We start from the raw sequence: 20,787 nt of genomic DNA on the forward strand, positions 1-20,787 counted from the left end.
GAAGTGGAAGTCTCTAGCTTTGCCTTGATAGATGTCATCTCCTTGCCAAGATTGGCTATTTGAGATGTCAAATTATTGATGGCGTTGAGGTGATCGACGGAGTAGACCGCATTCCCTCCTTTGCTTAAAGACTCCCTCTCTCCTTCCTGCCAATCCATGTGGTGTCTCACCACATCCTCAATTATCTCGATGACTTGCTCCTCCGTTTTGTTCATAATTGGGCCACCCGCTCCCGCATCCAAGTTAGTCTTTCCTTGTGGGCTCAATCCCCCATAGAAAATTTGAAGCACTTGATATGATGGAATGCCATGATGAGGGCACTCCCTTTGATATTCTTTGTATCGTTCCCATGCCTCATATATGGTTTCACTAGCCCTTTGACGGAAGCCTTGGATCAAAGCCCTTGCCTCGGCCGTCTTCTTTTGAGAATAGAATCTCCCTAAGAAAGCCGTGGTGACCTCGTCCCAAGTTCTCAAGGAGTTAGGCCTCACCTCCTTCTCAAGCCATTCAAGAGCCCTTCCTATCAAAGAAAAAGGAAATAGCTTTAGTCTCACAAACTCTTGAGTTACCCCATTTACCTTGATTGTGTTGAAATATTTCTCGAACTCGTTCAAGTGTGCAAGAGGGCTCTCATGTTTTGCTCCACTATATTGCCTCCTTTCAATCAAATTTATCATCGCGGGCCGAATCTCGAAGTCATTGGCTTGAGTGACGGGTGGAGCATTGCCGCTTGAAGCTTTATAAGCTCCCGGAGTTCCCAACTCCTTTAAAGGTCTTTGAGGTGGTGGTTCCGCGTCACCCATTTGATCTCGATCCTCCTCGAAATTGGTCTCTCTAGTTGGGGGAGTGTTGAACGGCCTAGAACCGGCTCTTTTTCTCCTTCTATAAGTTTGCTCAATCTCGGGATCGTAAGGTACCAAGATCCTGTTATGAGTTCTGCGCATACACTCTCAACAAACACAATTAGTACCAAGGCTACAAGTGTAGCCAAAAAGAAACAATTCTTTTTGAAATTTTTATGGTTTATGGTGAACTAGACTCAAGTAATCAATTAGCAATCAACAACACCGTTCCCCGGCAACGGCGCCATTTTGATGGGTGTTAGAACGGTCGCTCATTCCACACTCAATCAAACACATTTATTAACAAACACCTTACAAACCAAGCATAATGACAAGTAAGAGTTCGGTCCACAAGGAACGGGATATGGTTGCTAAAGATCTTAACACTTAAGCTAATTCGAAGTCAATGGTGAATTGGGTTTCGTCAAGTAGACAAACAAACTATGGTTCTAAATCAATGGATTAAAGACACTAGGGAATGGGATCCACTCAACCAAGGCAATTAGGCAAACGGGAGTAAAATAGACAAGCTATAGCAAGGACTATATGTAAAATCAACCTCATGCAATAAGAAAACAACTCACACTACTAAACTTAGATTCCTCATTAGTCTAGCAATAGATGATACATAATCAAATTACAATAAGTAATGACATACTCAATTTACACTTCCATGTCAAATTAGGCATATCATGCTATCAAGCTCCTAAGTCAAGGGTAGCTAATCCTATCATGAAGGACTAACAAGCAATCTCATATAATCAATTTAATTGCAATACAAACATCAATGTTTCTCCCATATTTGCATAACTAACCCAAAAGGTTGAGCTTCACCCAACCCCTAGCAAGAAGACTACTCACAACTCATATTTATCAACATGCAATCAACAATTAGGGTTCTAACTACTTCAATAATTGGGGGAAAGTGGTTAACGATTGAAATAACTATCATCCAATAACAAATTACCAAGAACTTAAGAAGATTTAAATGACATGCAAAAGCAAATGAAATCAGAAATTAAGTAGAAAAAGGTTGGAGAAATTACTAATTGAAGCTTGAAATTGAATAACAATGGAGGAACTTGTCTTCTACAATGATTGAGATTGAGAATTCCAAACTAATAATTGAAATCTAACTAATGATTTGAGAGTATTTATGTTTCTACAACTACAAACTAAGAGGAAGCTTTGAAAACTTGGATTTTTTTACAATAGAGTCTAAGGGGGTATTTATATAACCCTCAAATAAAAAGGACGGAGAAAACAAGAGTCGGGATTTTCTGCTGGTGCGCACGGACGTGCCAGGGGTGGCACGGACGTGCCACCCTAAGCACGGACGTGCAGATTCGGGTAGTAGCTCAGTTTTGGCCAGGCTAACTGCATGGCCGTGCAGTTTATGGCACGGACGTGCTGGCGGAGATGCACGGACGTGCTGAAGCCTTGCACGCCCGTGCCAAATCGGGCAGTAGCTTTGTTTAGCTGGGACTATCCTGCACGGCCGTGCAGGACATGGCACGTCCGTGCAGGGTCTTCTAGGCCCTTCTCTTCACATTTTCCTTGATTTTGCTCCATTGTCACGGCTTCTATCCTTGGTTTATCATCCATATGCCTCAAATGATTGTTTTTAGACCTACAATCTCAACAAAAACACTAACAACCCGTGAAGCAAGGGATACACAAAAATTGAATGAAAATAGGATAGAAGTGAACCAAAATGCCAATATATCGAGTAAACAAGGCATCAAAATCACCCTAAAATCATATCAAATAACAAGTTATCAATGAAGAAGCAGCAAATGAAACAATTCCAATAAAGTACATTCCATGGAGACAAATTATGGCAAGAAAAGGCTTCAATCTGATTTTAAAATGCCAACAGCACACAGAGACCAAAAACTTAATAGAGTCAGAGTTTAAAAAGCTTGATATACTAGCAGATGAAATAAGAAACAGATTGGAAAAGGTAACCCCCAACTGTCAATTAAATATACCAGTGTATCCTATATAACTTAAACCTTTTTTTAATGCAGGAAGGAGAAGATGCAACAAGTCAAGAAGCAGAAACAATGCAGCAAAACAAGACTACTGCAACAACAGAAACAGAAGAACAAATTCCTACTGTAATGGATCCAGAAAGAGCAAACACCAAGGGAAGAAGCAAGAGAATAAAAGGACATTTTGAGAAAGGAAAGCAAGGAAACAAGAAAAGAACAAAAGCAATGACAACAAAAGGAGATATAAGAGAATTTGGAACAATCACACCAATAAAAAATCCAAAGTTATTTTAATTTCTTTATGATAGGATATTTATGTACTATAAACAATGTTTCTACATTTAAATTTCAGACCTTGTTTTATTATGATATTATGTAACCCCTCTCATATTATTAAGTAACCCCTCTAATTCTTGTAAGTAAACCATATCATACTGTTAAGTAATTGCTATTATGCCATTAAGTAATGCTTCTAATGCTATTAAGTAAACCCTATCATACTATTAAGTAATTGCTATTATGCCATTAAGTAATCCTTATAATGCTATTAAGTAAAACCTATCATACTATTAAGTAATTGATATTATACCATTAAGTAATCCATATAATGCTATTAAGTAACCCCTCTCAAACTATTAAGTAATTGGTATTTTGATATTAAGTAAACCATCTCATGATAGTAACTAATTGCTATTATGTTATCCTAGTAAATACAGTGATAAAACATAACTATACACACAATCCATATTAAGTAACCAATATAAGCTTACATAAGTAACCCCTATTATTTATTAACAATATGACTCAAAAATAACAAAAGAAAACAATCATATATATATATATATATATATATATATATATCAATGTGATTACAACTTTACTATTAAAAACACATAAACTTTGTTCAAACTAGCATATTGACATAATAGAAATTTCATTCTTACTTTCTGAGAGTGCCTACTTTTTTAGGGGCTTGTGACTTGTTGTCCTTTGGCTTCCCTCCCTTCAGTTTACCCTCTTCTGCATGTTTCTCTGCCTCAATAGTAGTAGCCACTAATGCTTATTCTTCTGCCTTTAGTTTTGCCCTTTTCTTAGCTTCTTCTTCTGCCAAGGCAAGTTGTTCTTGACGATCAAATTCATCATTTATCATAACTTCTTCATACAATTCTTTGTTGTTATCAGGAAACTTCTGAACCTTATTAACAACCTCATCCCGTACTAGGTTCAAGTTGCACAAAACCAACGAAGCACATATTTCAGCTGGATATCGACGTCGCTCAACTGCCTACAAATACAAAACAAATCAAAGTCATAAATAAGCTGTAAATAAAAATATGATTTAATAAGAATTAGGAAATAAAAACATTACCTTAGTTAAGTTTTTACAATAAAAATCTTGACCTTCAAACGACAAACAATGATACAAACAGAAAACCCCACAATCTGTATTCTTTGGACAATCTTGAGAATCAAGTTGTAGCATACGAATATCAAATTCCCTGACATGATGACCTTGATCATGGTTCTTCCTAACCATTTATTTTGACATGAGAATTCTCTGCGAATTATAGAAAAAAAAAATCAAAATGACAAAATATAAGTAAAGATTAAACTTAACTACCAATTCAATAATAATACATACCAAGTGCCAAGTCAATGTATAATAATATGTATGATGACCATCAAATGTCTTAGTGCAATTCCTTCCAACACCCAAATAATATCGTCTGTTGTCCAAATAATTGACAGTGTTGGTATAAAAGTTTATCAAAACAGCAAAATAGTGATTGCCATAGTAAATTGGAATAAAAATCTGTATACAAAAAGAAAGAACATAAAATCAAATTTCATAGCTATTAAAAATTGTATTGAAAATCTTCATATAGATAAAAATATCAAAGTAACTACCAACATAGCATCTAGAAACTCCATCATTTGAACAGATTCAAGCCAATGACCCCAAGCTCCAAACACTTCTAATTCATCAGGGCTTCCTTCTCTAGTATATATAAAACGCAATAAAGGATACTAGACAAAATAAAACAATTCAAATGAGGAAAACAAATATAAATTAACACAAAAAATAACAATCATCATAAGTTAATTACCAAAAAATTCTCCACCAAAATAAATCTTGAAACCATCATCGTTCTTTTGCATCTCCAAATAATTTAGCAAAATAAAAAAACAGTCCATAACACGGCTTGATATAAACTCTTCACCAACCAATGTCATCACTTCTTCACGAGGCAGATTATAAATTTCAGAAGAAAAAAAAAACTAAAGTTTCTCTGTTTCACAAAATAAAATAATAAAATGAATTAGCATAAACTAATTAGTAACTCCAACTAAACAAAACAATTGACTCTTAATAATTAACCCCTAATACGATTGTAAGTAATCCCTATAACACTTAGTAAGTAACTTTTATAAACCTTAATTAGTAACCTTTATAACCCTTATAAGTAATCCCTATAACCCTCAACAAATAACCCCTATAAACCTTAGTAAGTACCCCTATAACCCTTATAAGTAATCTGTATAACCCTTAAGAAGTAACACCTATAAACTTTAATAAGTAACCCCTATAACCTTTATAAGTAATCCCTAAAACTTATAATAAGTAACCCCTATAACCCTTGTTAGTAACTTATAATCCATAAAAAATAGAACAAGTAAACCATAAAAAAATAAAATAAATTAAAATAACACTACTACAAAAAAACCCCTATCGAGTCTCCTGTAAATGACCTAACGAGTCGCCTCAAAGGCGACTCTACAGCCACCGACACGATAGCTTCCAACTTTAGGCAACTCGATAGCTTTTATATAAGTCTCATATTAGTTGTTAGGCGACTCTATAGGTTAAGCTATTGTGTTACTTGTGTTGAAAGTGGCGACTCCATAGGTTAATCTATGGTGTCACTTGTGTTGAAAGAGGCGACACGTAAAAAATCAAAAAAAATTTCCAACTACTTTTGTTAGCTCATATAATGTCAATGTTTATGCTACTTAGCATGCTTGATCTCTGGTTCTTTTCCTGGAAGGTTGAAGTTCTCGCCATTGTGCCAAAGTTACATATATATATATATATATATATATATATATATATATATATATATATATATATATATATATATATATATATATATATATATATATATATATATATATATATATATATATATATATATATATATATATATATATATATATATATATATATATATATATATATATATATATATATATATATATATATATATATGATATTGTAACTATTTTAAATATATTGTAAGAATCAACCTATCGAGTCACATCTTACGTATTAGGCGACTTATTAGGTAGTGGTCATATAATAAAAAACCTAACAAGTCGGACTTTTAGAGTCGCCTGTATATAAGGTGCGACTTGTAAACATGCCTCATACTACTTAGGTGACTTGTTAAGTTGGAGTTAAAATCAACAAATTAAAGCACCTAACGAGTCACCTAATATACATGAGGTGACTTGATAGGTTTACAAGTCGCATCATATATGCATGTGACTCTATAACCTGACTTATTCGGTGGCTTAAATTATATTTTCAAAGTCACCTACATATAAGGTGCGACTCATTAACCTATTAAGTCGCCTTATACATATTAGGCGACTCATATTAGGTGAGAGTCATAGCTAACAAAACTCACCTATTGAGTTCCCTAATATGTATAAGGTGACTTGACAGGTTTTCGAGTCGCACCTTATGTACAGGTGACTTTGAAAATCTAATTTAAACCACCAAATAACTCGGGTTATAGAGTCGCATGCATATATGGGGCGACTTGTTAGCCTATCAAGTCGCCTCATATATATTAGGCAACTCGTTATGTGCTTTGTTGATTTTAACCCCAACTTAACAAGTCGCCGAATAAGTATGAGGCGACTCGATAGGTTTATAAGTCGCACCTTATGTACAGGTGACTCTAAAAGTCCGACTTATTAGGGGTTTTTTGTAGTAGTGTAAAAATACAGCATTTAAATACAGTCAACACCATCGTAGTTTTCAGCAAAACAATAATCAGCAACTGCAAGTCTAATACTCTTCATCTTCTTAACTTTTGGGTTCTTGATATGTCTATTTTATATAGTGTTTTACCCCCATCCCTTGGTCGTAATTGGTAGTGTTTTTGGCTCTTTAGAGCCACTTTTATTACTAATTAGTGTTTTCTAGTGTTTTCGTAGTTTTGGTTGAGTTTTGTAAGGAATTGCACATTTGGAGCATTTCCCGGGATTTTATGAAGCGACTACGAGCATTGGAGGAGCACGATCATTATACCGAGGCATTTAGACCGAATATTCAAGCCCCAAAGAGGAAACTCGGGTTGGGCCCAAAGATCGGGGCCCAATCAAGAAGTCCAAAGCTTTCCAAGTGGCCTTGCCCAGCTCAAGAGGCTCAGCCAGAAGGCGCGCCGGGCCGGGCGGGGTGGAAGAAGAAGAGAAGCCCTCTTCGCCCGATCTCGCGCCCGACCGGGCGCGAGAGAAGCTCTATGGTTCAAAAATGCGGGCCCGATCGGGTGGTGTGGCGCCCGACCAGGCGCGTGTTTTGGAGTGTGATTTCCGGTGATTTTTACTTAGTTTCTAATTAGGATTTTAGGAGCTTTGTATAAATACGTTTTTAGTTGTTTTGATACGATTACTCTCTCTTTAACCTTTTTATCTTAACTTTCTCTCACTACTTAGTTTTTAGATTAGTTTTCTCTCATTGTTTCTCTCTCTACAACTCTACAACCTTGTTCTTAATACAATTCATTTCCATTAATTTTGGTAACGATTCCTTCTCTATTATTTTCAGTTTTTTAATTTCTTTATTTCATCATGTCTTGTTTAATTGTTTTGATTAGTTTAGTTTTAATTATGTGTGAGTAGTTTTCTTTCTAGGGTTTATGGGGATCCATAAATAATATGAAGGGGTAACTTATTGTTGTTGATTGTCAATGCTTGATTAATTTCCTATTGATTGATTTAATGCTATACAACTAGACTTGCGCAGGTCTTTTATGTATGAGTTTAGCAATATTGATTCGAGATTCGAGAGATGAGAATTGATGTTTAGGCTTAGTTTCAATAGGCAGGTTAATTTATAAATGGTTAAGTCGAGATTCGAGAGATGAGATTTAATACCGGTAGATTAATTCTGTGATTGTAATATGTAGCGAAAGCCCTTTATAATCTGATTAATTTATGCATTGATGATTGATTATTGTGCTTTGCCCTGGAATATTATTTATTGGTGAACTTATGCCCTAGGTCTTTTATTCATTGATCTTTCTCTACCTTTAATCTTAGTATTTTGGTTCCCATTCGATTTTAATAATTGGTTACTTAATAATTTAGATTGCTTTAATTAATTTGGAATAGAAAGACTAGTTTCTTTGTGGATTCGACCCTACTTCCCTATCTACTTGAGTTAAAGGATTTAGGTAATACTTTTGATTAGGTGATACGACTTTCGCCTGTCAAAATTTGGCGCCGTTGCCGGGGAAATGGTTTTATTTTTATTTCTAATTGTTTGTGTAGTCTAGATTATTTTCCTTCATCCCAGGGAACGTGAGTTCTTTGGGACAATTCTCATATTTGTCGTTTAGTTCTTTTTTTATGCCCAGGTGTTCCAGATCAGGTTACATGCCTTTCGATCCTGAGATCGAACGATCTTTTCATAGACAGAAGAATTTTTACAAGCAGATACGAGACACTTCTGGAGGTAATCCACCTTCGGAATCCCCATCTGATTCTAGCGATTCGAAAGCTTTTTCAGAACCTGAATCAGAGATGACGGTACCACCACCTCCTCCACCTCGCAAGCTTAGCGATTATTCGCAGCCGTCACTGACAGATTTTCCACACCTTACTCCCACTCCGACTCTTGATGGAGTGCAATTCGAGATTAAACCCCAATTTATCACGATGATAGAAAAGAAGCAATTCAGTGGAGCTAAGGGTGAAGACCCAAATCTTCATGTTGCAGACTACTGTCAATATTGCAATACCATCAAGCAAGCTGGAGTCACACAAGACCAAATCAAGGAGATCCTTTTTCCTTTCTCTTTATGTAGGAAGGCTAAATTGTGGTTTAATGGTTTGAATAGAACTGCACTGGGTATTACTAACTGGGAGACTCTTGTTTTAAACTTTTATAACAAATATTAACCTGTAGAGAGGACAGCTTTACTAAGGAGTGCAATTCAAAACTTTGCCCAGGAGCCAGATGAAACTTTATATGAGGCTTGGGAAAGATTCAAGGATCTACAGAGAGAGTTTCCCCACCATAATCTAGCATAGTGGCAGTTGATCCAAGCTTTTTATAATGGGATTGGAAATTCATCTAGAACAATTTTAGATTTTGCAGCTAGTGGGAGGTTTATGAATCTTAATGTCGATGATGCAGGTCAAGTTATCGAAGGTATGGCAATTCACAATTCCCAGTATGGGAATCCTAGAGGTTTTGCTAACAAGGGAAAACATAATGTTGACTCCGTATCCTTTTTGCAAGTTCAATTAACCTCTATTTGTCAAAAATTAGATAATCTTATAACTGCAAATATAGCTAATGTTTCTGCTATTAATAATAATTCTAATGAGGCTTTCTATGAAAATTGTGGAATTGTAGGTCATTGGGAACAAGATTACAAGAGTTCCGTGGAGCAAGTTAATGCCTTTCAAGCCTATAGGCTGAATGACCCATACTCCAACACCTACAATCCTGGGCTCCGGAACCATCCATATCTTTCCTACAGGAGCACTAATGTTCAAAACCCGCCACCCCTACAGCAGAAATATTACCATCCTAACGCTGGCCAGAAAAACCAACCACAACAACCTTCCTCATCTTCTGACCCTGCTTTGTCAGAAATTAGAGCTATGCTAGCTAGTATGCAAAAGCACATGGAGAGTAGAGATGCTCAAATTGATTCAATCATTGCCCATAATAAAATTGTAGATAATCAAATTGCGCATATCTCCTCTACTCTACAAGCCCGTCAACAGGGAGCCCTACCATCTCAGCCAACCAGACCTACAGATCAAGCTTTTGCAATTACTCTGAGGACACACTATGATGGGCCCCCTATGCCCAGAGATGATGAACCTGTTTTAATGAAAATGTTAATCTTGATTCTGTTAAGCCAAACAATGTTGCTATTAGCCCTATAGGGCTCAAGGGTAGTACTAATATTTCTAATAGTACATTGCAGGGTACAACTCCAGGGAAGGCTGCAACTCAGGATGAGAATAGCGGAGTACAAAATCCAGTTATCAAACTTCCATTCCCCAATCGACATTTAAAAACAAATTTGGATAAGCAGTTTGGTAAGTTCCTAGAGATGGTGAAAGATTTGCAGGTAACGGTTCCTTTCACAGAACTAATTACACAAATTCCTGCATATGCTAAATTTATGAAGGAAATATTGACTAAGAAAAGGTCTATTAGTGAGGTAGAGACAGTCGCTTTTACTGCAGAATGTAGTGTCGTACTACAAAATAAATCTCCACCTAAACTAAAATATCCGGGTAGTTTTTCTATCCCTTGTCATATTGGCAATTTGATGATTGATAATGCATTATGTGATTTGGGTGCTAGCGTTAGTGTCATGCCATTGTCTGTGTGTTCTAAGCTAAATATGGATAAATTAAAAGCTACCAATATTACTTTGTAAATGGCCGACCGTTCTTTTAAATACCCCTAGGTGTTTTAGAGGATGTTCCTGTTAGAGTGGGTAAATTTTATATACCTGTTGATTTTGTTGTTCTTGATATGGCTGAGGATTTGCAAACTCCAATTATTTTGGGTAGACCATTCCTTAATACTGCAAGAGCAATTATAGATGTAAAATGTGGTAAACTGGCACTATCGGTAGGGGATGATGAAATTATTTTTAATTTGAATATTACCCCTAAAAGCCCCATGACAGAGGAGAAGTGTTTTAGCATTGATATGGTTGATAATTGCTCTAATAAGCCCCAAGCTCTTGTTAAAGATCCTTTGGAGGCGGTATCTTGTGTTGCATCTTCTACAGGAGAAACAAACAGATGGCAAGAGGAAGTTGATGCAATAGAAAGAGCCCTTTACTGTGAAGGCCTTGGCTTCGACGATGAGAAGGTAGAGACAAGTGAGCAAGCTGCGAAAACTGAGCCTATAATGAGAGTTCCATCAGATCGAGTTGCAATTGCTCAATCAAGTGAAAGACCAAGTCAACCAAAGGCCAAAAAGAGTTCCCTTGCGAACGAAGAACCACCAGTTCGAGCCAAGGAGGATTCACCCGATAGAGTGAGTTGGCGCCCTACTGGGCGTGTAAGGAAGAAGAGTCGTGGTCTAAAAACCGCCCGACCAGGCGATAGGCCAAGGGTCTTAACTTCTCGACGTGTGGTAAGAGGGTCATGCGGGACCTAGATAAACCAGGGCTTTCCGGGAGGCAACCTGTATTTTCTTGCTTTTTAGTTTAGTCTTCTTTCCTTTTCTTAGAGTGAGGAGAGAGGAGAGAATTTAATGAGTTTTATGAGTTTTTGTACAGGTTTGAAGGAAAAGAGTTAGCCAAAATTGGAGAAAAGAGAAGAAAATTCTCATACTCATAGAGCTGTAACGCGCCTGACCGGTCGCGAAAGTTGACGAGTACGGACATTTTTCCCGCCCGATCGGGCGAGATGGCGCCCGACTGGGTGCGAGAAGAAGAAAAGAAATCACATCAGATCGCCCGAACGGGGGCGAGCCTACCCGTTCTTTTCCCCTTCTTTCTTCTTCTTCCTCCTTCTTTCTTTTCCCATTTTTTCTCTTTCCACCATACTTTCTCTCTCTAAAAACTCAATTTTCTCTACCTTCTCTCTAAGATTTCCTCTCCATTTCTTACCCAAATTCAAAAATAAACACATATTCTTACCCCTCTCTTCATCCTCTACACTTCTATACCAATTTTACCCATTTCTAAACAACTTTTTTTACAAACCCATATTACCAAATGGCATCAAAGAAGGCAAGATCACTACTTGAGAGGAATTCTAGTTCGAGCCAACAATATGATCCGGATTTGCAACTTCCATAGTGGCCAACCATCTGAATCACTACCCCAACATAGGAACAGCTCGAAAAGCTCTATGAGCGTGAGGTAATCCCTTCACGGTGGTTACACCTAGAGCTGTCAATTCGGGTAAACGAGTCGGGTTTGAGTCGGGTCATCTCGGGTCGGGTCAATACGGGTTAATGTCATAACATATGCGGGTCGGGTTCGGGTTGGGTCATGCTTGAGTCGGGTCACGTCGGGTCATACATCTTATCGGGTTTGGGTCGGGTTTAGGTCGGGTTACATTCGGGTCGGGTGAAAAATAGGTCGGGTTAAATTCGGGTCTTTACAGGTTTAAACGAGTTAGGGTCGTTCTCGGGTTCGAGTCGGGTTCGGTTCAAGTGAATTATTTACGGGTTATAATCAGGTCGGGTCATTCTCGGGTTCAAGTCAGGTTCGGTTCAAGTCAATAATTTGTGGGTTATAATCAAGTCGGGTCATTTCCAAGTCGGGTCATTCTTGGGTTCTAGTCGGGTTCGGTTCAAGTCAATAATTTGCGGGTTATAATCAAGTCGGGTCATTTCCAAGTCGAGTCATTCTCGGGTTCGAGTCGGGTTCGGTTCAAGTCAAATAATTTGCGGGTTATAATCGGGTCGGGTCATTTCCAAGACGGGTCATTATGGGGTTCAAGTCGGGTTCGGTTAATAATTTGCATGTTATAACTTATAATCAAGTCGGGTCATTCTCGGGTTCAGTTCAAGTCAATAATTTGTCGGGTTATAATCAGGTCGGTCCTTTCCAAGTCTTGTCATTCTCGGGTTATAATAATCAAGTCGGGTCATGTTCAGGTATCAAATATTGGATTAATATGGGTTTAAGGTTGATATCACGTCGGTCATATTGAGTCCGGTTACATTTGTTTTGTCGGTCTGCTAACAATTCATGTAATGACGTTCACGTTTAATCATTATCAATTTCTTCATTTACTGTAAGAGAAATAATTTCAGAGAAGTTTAAATTCGAGCTAATAAGTTTAGATAAGATATATATAAGCCCCGTTCACTTCATCTTATTTTTGCTGAAGTGAAATTATTTTTACTGAACTAGAATTATTTTTGCTGAACTTAAATTATTTTTACTGAACTGAAATTAATTTTACCGAACTAAAATTAATTTTACTGAACTGAAATTATTTTTGCTGAAATGAAATTATTTTTACTCATTTTCTATTATATTTCTTCTTTAAAGTTACTGAATTTGAACTTAAACTTAAATTATTTTTATTGATTTTTTTATAAATTTTTTTAAACTCCAAATTAATTTTTTTTTTTTTTTGTAAATTTTTGTAAACTCCAAATCAAAACATTTAAAAAATATATAATAGGCAAGGGAATAATAAAATTTGAAAAAAGGACCAATAAAAGGAGCTTAAATAGTTACATGGAAGTTGAAGATAAATTTAGAAAAAAAAAAAAAAAAAAAAAAGATACATTTGCCTGATTTGATTAGCAAAATCACTATCACCTATTCACCTTACCTCATATAGCTCATATAGGAAGTTGAAGATATTCCTTTAAAAAAAAAAAAGGAAAAAAAAGAGGAAGTTGAAGATAATTAGGAAAAAAAATCAATCACAATAGAGATTTTATGGGGAAAATAATCGATAATGTCGCCAATCTTGCCAATAGAGTGCCACCTTCCTAAATATACTAAGATTCAGAGATTTTCCTATGCCTATAAGTCTACTCTCCAAAGATCCAGAATGTGGAAAACCATAGATTTGCGCCTCTACTCGGCCGCCTACTCCACCACCTCTCATCATCACTTTTTCTCTTCAACAAGGAGAAATCACTCCAAATTCTTGGTAATCGATTTATACAATTATACAAGCTATTTAAATTTTTGGATCTAAACATTATAATTGTTTTTTAGATAATTTTTGCTTAACTAACCGGTTTAATTTTTACAATTTGAAGTTAATTTTAACATGTTAAACTTAATCTTTACATTTTAATGTCGAATAATAATAGATATTTAATTTGGTTGTCTGTATACAGTTTTTAGATATACAATTTGAAGTTGATTTTTACAATTTGGTTGCTTGTGGTTATCTCTCACTATTATCCTTTACTTACCCCCATCTCCATTCTCTCCATTCGCCATATACAATTTAAAGATGTTCATTCCATGTATGGATCTATTTGGGTGTCATGTTGTTTAGAATGCAAATAATAATATAGTACCCTTTGATTCAACTCACTTAATATGCTATTTTTTTGGTGTTAAAGGAATCAAAAAATCATGACTGGAGAAATGTTTGAATTTGACTATGCAACTGAAAGAGGTATAGTTCATTCTAATTAATTATAAATTAGTAAATTACGCATTTTTTATTGATCTTACTCCTAATCTTTGCCTGTTTGTTTGGTGTAGCAAGTGACTTTGAGCTTGAGCAAGCATCAATTACATGCATGAGTGTTGGAACTACACCAACACCTGAACCCCATCAATCAATATCTCCAATTCAAGGAAAGCGGTCTCCTATTTAGCAGAATTTTGAGGTTAATGGTGAACATGCTGCATGCAAGTTTTGCAAAAGATTAATCCAGAAACTTGCTGGTACAACTGGTACGTCTAATCTAAAGAGACACCTTGAAAAGTGCCCAGAATATAAAGACTCAGATAAGTCTAATGAGTCTCCTGCATCTCCATTTAACCAAAAAAAAATACTGTAAGTTATTTGCTAGAGCTATATTGAAGCATGGTTATTCTTTAAGTATTGTTGAACATGAGGGGTTTAGGGAATTGCATACATATTTGAATTCCAAGGTTAGAACTATTTCTAGAAACACAATATTGAAATGGTGCATGACAGAGCATGATGTGTTAAAGCAATATGTTCGTAATATACGTATGGCCTTATCAAGTAAAGTTTCCTTGACTTGTGATGTATGGACAGCTTGTATTACTCGTGGTTATTTGTCTCTTACGGCCCATTTTGTGGATAATGACTGGAAATTACAGTCTAAGGTGCTGAACTTTAGGCATTTTCTACCTCCCCATACTGGTCATGAAATTTATAATCTGGTTTTTAGTTTGATCAAAGATTGGGGCATTGAAAGAAACGTTTGTAGTATGACTATTGACAATGCAAGTAATATGGATTCTATGGTTGAGAAACTCCAAATTGGATTGGATGCAATGGCTAAATTACCTCTTGACGGCAAATATTTTCATGTTAGATGCTCTGCCCATATCTTAAACTTAATTGTCAAAGAAGGTTTGAAAGTCATTGATGAATCTGTTGCAAAAGTTCGGGAGAATGTGAAGTATGTTGATTTTGAAGCTAGACTTAATAAGTTTGAGCGGTGTGTTACTAGTTGTAATTTAGCTACAGGTATAAAGCTATGGATGGATGTTCCTACTAGATGGAATTCTACTTTCTTAATGCTTCGTCGAGCTCTTGATCTTTTACCGGCTGTGAAAATGTTCAACAGGATATAGAGCCATCATTTGGCGCTTACTGCTCATGAATGGGAAACAGTAGAAAAAATGTGTGATTTTCTTGAACCCTTTTATGACATTACTAATTTGTTTTCCGGTTCTGAATATCCCACTTCCAATCTTTATATTGCCAACATTTGTAGAATTGAGTCACTATTAGTGGCTGCTTCTAAAGGGGATGATCCAAAACTCAAAGAAATGGCAGATCTTATGCGTTCCAAGTTTGATAAATATTGGTCTGTTACTCTGTGCTACTATCTTTTGCTGCAATTCTTGATCCTCGGTTTAAGTTGAAATTTTTGAGACATCTTTTCAAGGATTTGTATGAAGCTCACATGGTTGAAACAAAAGTTCAGGAGGTGTATTATGAATTTGTTCAATTGTTTAACCATTACAAGGAGCCTCTTCCTACTTTTTCTTCCCAAGATAGTTCAAATTCAGATGCATATCGTCCACGCAAGACTTGTAAAGTTTATGCGGTAAGATAACAACAAGTATTATCATTATTCAATATGTTAATCACTTTTGTGGGTTATTCTGTTTTGATCTTTTTTATTTGTGATTTCAGAATTTTGTTGCTGATGTTGCTAGTGGTGACATGGGTAAATCTGAATTAGAATTATACTTAGAATTGCCTTTACAACCTTGTAATGCTAATGAGGAATTCGATATTTTGGGTTATTGGAAGGAGCAATCAACAACTTTCCCAAGTCTTGGTCGTATAGCTAAAGATATTCTTGCTATTACTATTACTACGGTTGCTTCCGAATCTTCTTTTAGCATGGGTGGCAGAGTCTTAAACAGATGGAGGAGTTCACTTTTGCACAAACATGTCGAAGCTTTGATAACAACTCAAAATTTGGTTTTATGGTTATGTTGAGTTGGAGAAAGATGGCGTTGAGGTGGAGAAGGAGAAGGACGTGGATGATATTTCTGCATAGCCAGATTTGTAAGTTGTATTTGATTTTTTTTAAAATGAATGTAATGTTTTTGAATCTTTATAACACTATTATGTCTCTCTCTTTTCTGTTTGTTTGCTTATCTTTTTGCAGGTGGATGTCACTCACCCTCATTGGCTCACTGGTTTAAAACCTCAAATTAAGGATTAAGGCCTGCTGCCTGCCTGAGTCTTACTGTCATTTCAGCATTCTAGTTTAAACTCTTTAGTTTATATTCCTGTTTAATTGTAACCACCTTGTTTTGGTGATGATGTATTGCTATCATTTGGTGGTCTAAAATAATTGGAATTGCTATCATTTGAGCCTTTTTTGCTTCACTCTTTCTATAATAAAGTTTCTGATTGAGCTTATTTGAGGATATTAAAGTGTTACCTTCTGCTCATTTTCTTCTACTTTGATGCTTACCTTCTGCACATTTTCAGGAAAGTTTGTTCTCGTGCTTTAGTCCTCCGTTGTATCAAACTATCAGTATTAGAAAGGACATCAGCTCATGTTTATGAGTTGTTGCTTTTGCTGCTATTTTTCTGTTTTTTTTTCCAATAATTTCGATGTTTGGTGAACTTCATTTAGTTATTATTACTTTCAGTTATCATATATTAAAATAAAGCTTGATATTCAGTTCATAATGAGAGTTTGGTTCCCACGTTGTTGAGTTATGGTTGTTATACATTGTACATACAAATATAAACGAAAGTCAATTACATATAATGTGGACTTTTTTTTTATGTTATTTAAATTTTTTTTTGGGTTAAGTTATGGTCCTCAACTATGTATTAATTATTTTATATTTTACCAAGCAAGAATATATAATATAGGATAAGAATAAGATTTAGTGGTTGGTTGAATTATGAACTGAATATCAAGCTTTTTTTTAGTTATTTCATATGGCACAATGTCCATCTTGAATTTTATTTTCATAGAAAACCATATGTCACATTTCTCAATTGTTTCGTCTCTAACATGTTGTGAACTTGTGAAACTAACCTCTTAAAATTTAAGGTGAAATATTGAAGGAATAGAATTAGGATTCAATTTCCGTTCTAATACCAACATGAGATAACTACCTATACATATTGATTTAATAACAAGTCGGGTTGAATTTGGGTCGGGTCAATAACAAGTCTGGTTGATTCGGCTCGGGTTTGTAGTAGGTCGGGTTAAATTCGGGTCGGGTTAGGAACAGATCGGGTTGAATTCGGGTCGGGTTAGGAACATGTCGGGTTGATTTCGGGTTTTAACGGGTTAAAACGGGTTTGGGTCAATTTCGGTTCAGGTCGGGTTCGGTTTCAGGTCAATAATTTACGGGTTACATTCAGGTTGGGTCGTCTCTGGGTCGGTTAATGTTCGGGTTCGGGTCTCAAATACTCGGGTCAACTCGGGTCTAGGGTTGGTTTCAGGTCGGGTTCGGGTCACCATTTTTTTCGGGTTCAGATGGGTCGGTTAATAGGTTGGATTAGGGTCGGTATTTCGGGTCGGGTCAGCTTTTGACAGCTCTAGTTACACCGCCCTACTCTCGAGTCTCTAGGCTTATTTGATTATGTTAGACGATTCATGAACGATATAGGAATGAGAAAATTTGTTGATATGCATTATCCTACATATCGTGAAGTGACATGTGAATTTCTTTCCTCTTTGAATGTTGTAAATTGTAAAAATGGGCCGAATTTGTTTTTTAGGTTGAACAATAGGAATATTAGTTTAACTTATTTAGAATTCTGTAAATTATTTGATTTGGAATCTAAATTACCTTACCATTGGCATGAAGAATATAAAAAGGATGATGTATACCGTGTTTTAACTGGTTTGCCGGCCCCTAACGCCCAACATGCTAGTGCCTGACCTATTCATCACCCAGTCCCTAAAATATGGCAAATATTTTCGGGTGTTTGTTTTTTAGGTAGGAATGAACCACATAATGCACAAACCAACGAACTAGCTGTAATTGGACATTATGTGTTTGGGTATGGTAAACTGAACATGGGTAGATACATTATCCACCACCTGAGTAGACATGTCACGGCTAGTAAGACGGCTAGTACCCCTATCCAATTAGGAGGCCTAATTACTAGGATATCAATCAAGAAAGCCGGGTTTGTTGAGAGTAGGCCTCACGGTCTCACTAACTGTTGGTCGGACACTTACATGAACACTAGGCACCTTGAGGACTTGGGTTGGGTAAGATTGGATAGCCAGCAAATCCCCCATTGGTGTGTTAGGTTAGGAGCTGAGCAACCATTGCCTATCTTTCCCCTGCCTAACCCCGATTTGACTGTCTTTCCCCCTAGGCTAGAGTCTTACACATGACATGCTAGTTGCCCACGCCCGAGGGTAAGCACAGTCAGTTCCACCACCCCAACCCGTGGTAGTACCATCACCACCCCGCATGCCTCCACCTCCACCTAGGACTAACTCTAAGACAGTTTGGGACCTATAGAGTATAGGTCAGGCCATAGGACGTATAGAGCATTCACATGGTGACCTTAGGAGGATGGTTGGCTCCCTAGATTCACGATTAGGGTATCTTGAGAGGAACTAGGGTCGAGCCCTGTATCCCATGTACGATGATTATGGTCGTCGGGGTAATATTCCCAACGATGCTATTTACCTTGATTGGTTTCAGCCCCCACCCTAGGGATACGATAGAGATCCCACCGCCCGTGGTATTTATACCGACTATTCATCTTTCCATGGGTATGGCCAGGACATTCCTTTTGGGGGACCGACGGGGGGGGGGGGTTTCACCCTAACTATTTTGGTGGTAGTTCTTCTGGTGCAGGTGGTGCAGGTGACAGCGGTGGAGGATTTGGCTCCAAGGATGAGGATGATGAGGATCAGCCGTGCTGGGCTAGTTCGCGAGCCAATGAGGACATTGTCTAATCTTGGCTTGGGGGAGATTTTTGGATTTGGTATCTTTCTTTTTCTCTTTCTTTTATTTTTAGTGTGTTTTAGTATAGATTTATTGCTTTTTAGTATAGCTTTATTGCTTTGAAAAAAATGAAAAAATACAAAAAAATTGAAAAAAAAAATCCAAAAATACGTTCCAATGAATTGTAAATCATGCTTCCCTGTGCCCCATACTTGAAAATTGTTTTGATTCTTGGTATATGATGATGAGCATTGTGGATAGGTTAGCCATGATTTGATATTTGGTTACTTGGATGTCTTAACATACGTCAATTTTGCCCAACTACTTGTAAATATAGTGCTTGACTAGTTGATTTGGTTAGGAATTGTGTGTTAGTTCCTGGTATGTCAATGAATTTGAGTATTGGTTTGCAACTTTGAGTAATGTTTGCATGACTCAATATTATGCACATTGAGGAGGACAAAGGCATTTGTTCTCTTAGGTGACCTTCAGATGATTGTAGATACATTTGTTCCCTTCTTGCTACCCATGTTGTTGCCTCGACTTTTTGTTGTTTATTAGCCACATTACAAGCCGATTCACCCCATTGGTTACTAGTCCCAAGCTTGGCTTGGGGGAGCTATTAGTGAGTGAGGTAAGGGAGTTTTGTGGTGTGCATATTAATTGCACAATTTGGGTGGATATGAGGAGTTGATTTTGTTCTTGATTGTATTTTATTTTTGATGATCTTGAAAGTTAAATTTCTTTGAAAAAATAAAGTGTGATGATATGAAAAGAAAAGAAGTTCAAAAGAAAAAAAAATTAGAAAGAAAAAAAGAAAAAGAGTGAACTTCAAAAGAAGAAGAAAAAAGAGCAAAAAGAAAAAAATTGTTATATGTTCAAATGTTCTAAGTGGAGGTTGATCAAAAGTAAAAATTTTGAAAGTTGAGTTTCAATGGAAAATAAAGTTTGTTATTCACTCAAGTTTTACATTGTTATATTTTTGTGAGTGAAATTGTAAGTGTTGGGATTTTTTTGTTATGATTGGAGTTTTTTGGTGAATTTTTGGTGGAGTTGAGTTATGTTGGAGATGATATGGTCATTACTTGTTTTTGACCTTGGGTTTTATTAGGATTTGGCTCCCTTAAGCATGGCTTTACTCTCACATTTTCCCAAATTTATCCTACCTTTTACCCTAGCCTTACATTACAAGCTTTAAAGACCTTTCAACCTTTGTTCATAGAGTTGTGTGAATGTGAAATTAGTTGTTTATCAATGCGAAGAATGACTTGACATATTCCGAGTCGACTATTAGGTTAAGTGCATGTTTTCTTAAACACACGAGAGTGTGAGTTGGGAGGGCATTGTTCACATAAAGGGGTTGGGATGGAGAGCGATCAAGTACATCTTTTACTCGCCACATAAATGAGAGTTAAGTGTCTGAGCATTAGTCTTGAATTCTATATGCTCTTGTGGTTTGCTCTATTTGAAAATTGTTAGGGAGGATGAGAGATTGAATGGATGAGATTGGTTGATGTTGATGCAAGCTTGTTGGATTTGCCTTGAATTAGTTGTTCTTGATATTGATTATTTGGGGTGAGGCATGTTTTA

The 20,787-nt window shown here is 36.5% G+C and overlaps 1 non-coding gene across 1 annotated transcript; it reads left to right on the top strand.

Moving 5' to 3' along the window:
• Positions 1 to 303: 303 nt before the first annotated feature.
• Positions 304 to 409, top strand: LOC145593224 (small nucleolar RNA R71). The gene has a single exon (XR_014102598.1). It is a non-coding gene; the product is annotated as a small nucleolar RNA R71 (small nucleolar RNA).
• The last annotated feature ends 20,378 nt before the right edge of the window (positions 410 to 20,787 follow it).

Source organism: Chenopodium album, chromosome 18 (genome assembly GCF_948465745.1).
Source record: "Chenopodium album chromosome 18, dcCheAlbu1.1, whole genome shotgun sequence".
NCBI classification, from domain to species: domain Eukaryota; kingdom Viridiplantae; phylum Streptophyta; class Magnoliopsida; order Caryophyllales; family Amaranthaceae; genus Chenopodium; species Chenopodium album.